Raw genomic sequence first — 6,146 nt, forward strand, 5'->3', positions numbered from 1 at the left:
GAAAGTTTTCTTGCAGGATTTCATGGAATAAATTATCAATGCCCCTATGAGTTTCTTCGCCTTCTGAGATGCCTATTATCCGGATGTTCAGACGTTTAATTGTATCTAGTATTTCTTGTATATTATTCTCAAATTTCTGGGCCATTTTCTCAGTCTTCATGGTGGCTTTTTCTAGGCCAGCAATTTTCTCTTCTACCTCTGAGATTCTATTTTCTGTATAATCTAGTCTGCTTTTAATACTTTCAAGGGAAATTTTGACTTCTTGTATTATAGCCTTCATCTCTAACAGTTCCATCTGATTCTTTTGTAAACTGTGAAATTCCTCTTTTAGATCTTGCATGAATTTCCTCACCTCTTGGAACTCAACTCCTTTCTCCTTCCTCTTCAGCAGTTCCTTGTCTCTCTTCTCTTCCATCTTTGTTAACTTTGCCATTATGAATGTTGTGAATTCTTTATCAGACATTTCCATGATTTCCATTGAACTGTGTGTGGATGAAGAGGAGATATCCTTTTTCCTTGGAGGAGAGGTATTTTCCTGCTTCCTCATATTTCTTGTGGTCCTGCAGCGATTTCTAGTCATCTGGTGGATGGTCAGTTTCTTCCCAAACTTGGAAGTTCAATCTGAGGGTTGAGGAGTGTGTAGAAAAGGAAACAGAGAGAGGGAGACAATAACAACAACAGCAAAAAAACAGACAAGAAACAAAGAAAAAGAGAAAAAAATGAAGAGATAAACTTTTAAATAAAACTAAAAAAATTAATATTCAAAAAATTTCAATAAAACCAAAAAATTAGAAAACCGTGCGGCACTCAAGTGTGCCACACAAAATTACTAGATCACAGGAGCTATGAAGCTGTCTCTTGAAAAAGGACTGTTCTGTTCCCATCTGCCTCTCCATGCAAGTTTTGTATGCTGGAGGCTGAATTATCAGTGGGACCTCTTTATTTCTCCATTTCCCCAAAATGGCTAGATCACAGGAGTTATGGAGCCATCTCTTGCAGAAGACCTGTTCTGTTCTCTTCCGCCTCTCCATGTGAGTTTTGTATGCTGGAGGCCGAATTATCAGTGGGACCTCTTCATTTCTCCGTTTCCCCCAAAATGGCTAGATCACAGGAGACATGGAGCTGTTTCTTGCAGAAGACCTGTTCTCCAATCAGTCTCTTTCTTAGAACATTTTTTAAATTAATTAATTTACATTTATTCCCAAGGTATCATCGCAGCATACAAAATGCGATTTCCCATCCAGAATATAATGCATAGTGGCTTAATCATCCATGATATCATTTTCATCAATAATTTTCCATTCATATATATATATATCCCTTATTTCTAGCCCTCTGCCCTTTCCCACCCTGCTCCCACACTATCTATGTGGTCTAAAGTTGTTTTCCATTCCTTTTCCCCCCACATTTTCTTAAATAACTTAACTACTTTAAATAGCAAGTTCAGCTGGTAATTTCAAGAAAAGCAGTCTTAACTTTAATAAATCAAAGAAATGCTAAGGAATTTTGCTTAAAACTTAAAGCCAGGAAACAGGTTAGGATTCTGTTCAAATATTAGGTACATGAACCTATTGATAGCTCAAGACAGGACAAAAATCCTTAAAACTGGAAAACAAAGCCTAGAAGAAAATCAGCAATGTTTTAGTCAAAAGTCATAAAATGCTATTTCACCAGTTCAGGCTCACTTAATTTACCTTCTGCTGTGGTTGGATTGTCCTGATTAAATTTTGGAATATAAAATTCAACTCCAGACTTATTCCTATGAGTAAGTTGGCCATTTTCTTAGTTTTTGAACTCTCATTTCTGTGTGTGTCTGTATTTAATTTTCCTGGTTTATCACTCCCTTGAGAATTTCTTGGAAATCTGGTCTGGTGTTGGCAAATTCTTTCAGGTTTTGTTTATCTGAGAATGTCTGCTTTTCTTGCCACATGAAGGATAATCTTTCCAGGTACAATATTCTTGGTTGAAATTGCTTTTCCCTAAACACTTTTGAATCTATTTTCCCATTCTTTCCTTGCTGGCATTGTTTCTGATGAGAGATATGCTGTTAGCCTGATGGGATATCTTTTGTAGTTAAGTTGCTGTTTTTCTCTTGCCAATCTAAGTATCTTGCCTTTGTCTGTGGTTTTGGTTAATCTGGCTATTATGTGTCTTAGAGAAGATCTTCTTGGGTTGATTCTATTTGGGGTCCTTTGTATTTATTTCTTGGGACTGGATCTTTGAGTGCCTCTCTAGGTTTGGAAAGTTTGCTTGCAGGATTTCATGGAATAGATTATCAATGCCCTTATGAGTCCCTTCGCCTTCTAGCATACCAATTATCTGGATGTTTGGACATTTGATGGTATCTGGTATTTCTCATATATTATTCACATTTTGGGGGGCAATTTTCTCTGTCTTTGTGGTGGATTTTTCTAGGGAAGCAATTTTCTCTTCTATGTCTGAGACTCTATTTTCTGTATGATCTAGTCATATTTTAATAATTTCAAGGGAGATTTTGACTTCCTGTATTATATCCTTCATTTCTAACAGCTCCATTTGATTCTTTTTTAAAGTGTTTAATTCCTCTTTTAGGTTGTGCAAGAATATTCTCACCTCCTAGAACTTATCAACTCCTTTCTCCTGCCTCTTCCACAGTTCATTGTCTCTCTTCTCTCTTCCATCTCTGTTAGCCTTGTCATTACAAATATTATGAATTCTTTATCAGACATTTCCATGATTTCCATTGAACTGTCTATGGATGAAGAGGAATTATTCTTTTCCCTTAGAGGAGAGGTATTTTCTTGCTTTCCCATATTTCTTGTGAACCTGCAGTGATTTCTAGTCATCTGATGGATGGTGTGTTTCTTCCTAATTCTTGAAGTTCAGTCTGAATGTTCAGACATGTGCAGAAGGAGGAGACCTGGGATCTCTTTGCCATTCCATTTTTATACCTTTGTGTAGCAAATTCAGTGGATATTGAGGAATATATTAACCCTAATAGTATTTGGATGTTTGGCTATGGTTTTCTTAGATCTGTCTAAAAACACAGTGAATGGAGATTGAGGAGCAGAGTGATGAGATAAAAGAAAAAGAAAAGGAAACAGAGAGAGAGAAAAAAAAAGAAATAGAAACAGAGAGAAAAATAAGAAAAAAAATTTAAAACAAGCAAAAAAATTTGTTATATTTTTGTGAAAAAGAAAAAAAAAACATGTTGTGCGCTTGCATGCCACGTGAAATCACTAGTTCTCAGTATCCATGGAGGAATCTACTTCTGAAGATCTGCCCCTTGCCTCTCTTGGAAGGGAGGAGGGAAGGGATTATTAGCAAGATAAAAGCCGGGCTGAAAGACAAGAGAATACTTTACCTTAAAAAAATTTTTAAAGGAAAAATTACCAAAAAAAATGAGAAGACAGAGAGAGAGGCAGAGAGAGACAGAGACAGAGAGAAGGCTAGAAGGGCTCCCTACCACTTGAGTTTGTGGGCTGGAGGCTGATTTATCAGTAGAAAATCTTCATTTCTCTTTTTTCCCTGAAATCACTAGTTCTCAGGAGCCATGGAGGAGTCTTCTTCTGAAGGTGTGCCCCTTGCCTCTCCACTCAAGTTTGTGGGCTGGAGACTGAATCATCAGTAGAAAAATCTTTATTTCTCTTTTTTTCCCTGAAATCACTAGTTCTCAGGAGCCATGGAGGCATCTCCAAAACAATCAGTCTTTACAGTTTTATCATTGAGGTTAAGTTTTAAGAATTTATATCCTCATATTCCATTATAGGCTCTATTTGGTGAACTGAGTTTGATGCCTTTCATTTGCTTTTCCAGATTCCTTTGTATCCTGTTCTGTCCTGCTCTGAGCTATAGATAGCCTGTACAGATGACAACCATAACTCTTGTACCCTCCTGCTTCAAGATGGATTGTGCAAATGAGAACCAAGGAGATGATCAGAATTAGGAAGGAGAGAAAGGTCAAATGCATTTATCTCCTTGGTTTCCTCCTTGAAGAGTCACCTCAGGTTAGCTGGGTACTTCCATAAAAGGTCACTTCTCTCTCCACATGACACTCATTCTGGATCCCTATAACCTCATCTTCCCTTGGTCCCTTAGGGTTCAGGGATGGTAATAACTCCACTGTGCCACTGGCTCTGACATTCTTGTGGTTTCATTATGCATACTTTAGAATATCTCTTTAATAATTCCAATGCATACTTTAGAATATTTCTCTTTAAAAAATAATAATAGTTCAAGTGCACTATCTCTTTAATACTGGGAACTTGACTGATAAATATACTAATTTAGAATCAAATATTTCAAGTTTATTAAAAATCAATTAACCATATGTTTTGTGTTTAAGCATTATTTCATCATAGAGCCTAAATTTTGCAAATGTATTTATTTCAAGGGAGATGTACTTATATACTATCTGTTGAATTTAGATAATAATATTAATCACATGTTTTTATTTTATCAAATTTCAGACAGAAAAAATGTGAATTTCATATATTCTTTTTTAGAGAAAGATTTTTGCTATAGGGTGTGTGCACTTGCCGGAGAAACAAGGGTGCGTGCACTTGCCAGAGAAACAGAAAAAAAAGAAAGAAATCACTCTCTGAGGGGGATGGCCATGTCACAATCCTGTCTCCATTCTCCCCTTAGCATTTGGGGCTTTCATGAACATGTGCCTAGTGTGAGTTTCGAGTGGGTTGGTCTGGGATTCAAACTCAGTAGACTATGTAGAAGTCAAGTGGCATAACCATTACTCTATCTACTGGTCTCTCTAAATTTCTATTCTTGGAATTCATTTTTTAAAAGTACTCCCTTCTTCCTCAGAAACTATGGTTGAAAAAGTTCATGTTTACAGCTTAATTTTTTTTTGTTTGCATTTAAAATATTTTCCCTTTGAAATTAACATAACTTTAAGGCTAATTTGCTTTTAAAAATTCAAGGCACTAATATTGTGTCATTTATCTTTTTTTTTAAAGAAAATACTTTCTCTGTTTCTATTAATCACATGTTATTATGATGGTAGACTGATACTTTAGGGCAATATGTAAAAAGCTACTTTTAAACTTATTCACATAATTTAACTAGCAGGAGACACAAATGGATATATTCTGATAGGCTGGTTACTTAAGAGGAAATTTTGAGACTGCTTTATTGCTTCCAGGTCTGAGGAAAATTATTTAAAAAATAAAATGACTACATTTACTTTCAGTGAGAGAAAAGGCCTTTCTATAATAAAGTCAGTCTACTAGTTGCTATTAAAAGCTTGTTTTCTCATAAACTTACTGAAACTGAAATTGATTTTAATCAAGTTTTAAAAGCTTATTCCACGTTCCCTAATGGCCTATTGTATTTATTTACTCAAGCCCAGAGCTTTTGTTCTGTTACCTTCGCATGCAACCTCAAGGGCATTGACACATTCTGATGACATTCTGATCACTAGACTTTAGATGACTCTGGATCACTATCTTATTTTTCATCCTTGTTTCATTTCCCGACCACGTTAGGACTAAGTGTATAATAGCCTAGGCTCCTTGTGGATTGTTAAAAGAATACGTCAGGAAACAGCCTGTGTTACCTCCAGGAAAAGAAGCCCTTTCTTATCAATGCTATAATTGCCATCCCAGTCAATATTAGCTAATTGAAATACCAGTGATTAATGATCTATCCTTTTAAAGGCTTTTCTTATCTCAGTGAGCTTTTGAAACCATGCCTGGGAGGTCTATATCATTTTCCAGTAATCTTTTTTTTTCTTTCTCTCCTAGTTTTAATTTTCCTGTCTTTCATCTTCATCGAAACTGTCTCTACTCAGGTGTCTAAGCTACATGTGTCATTTATTTCTTTTGTCACAGTCTCCTTCCTCATTTATATTGCCATATGTCTTTCTGTCCTGTGGTGTCTATCCCTTTAATAGTACATATTTATCATAGTATTTTACCCATTCCCTTTGACTAAATATAGTCATCGCATAGGCACAAAGAAAATGGGACTCCGATTAGCCAGTGACAGTTCTAATTGCTTAGATGTTAGATATATATGGCATTATGGAAGTAGGTTTTATCATTCATCAAAACCTACCTTTTCTTAAAGACAGACCAAAAGTTCAAGGACTTTATAACATGCAACCATAGGTTTACGAGTGCAAGAGTCAACTGAATTTAGTATATATTAAA

This window comes from Tupaia chinensis, unplaced genomic scaffold (assembly GCF_000334495.1).
Source record: "Tupaia chinensis unplaced genomic scaffold, TupChi_1.0 Scaffold000370_1, whole genome shotgun sequence".
Lineage (NCBI taxonomy): Eukaryota > Metazoa > Chordata > Mammalia > Scandentia > Tupaiidae > Tupaia > Tupaia belangeri.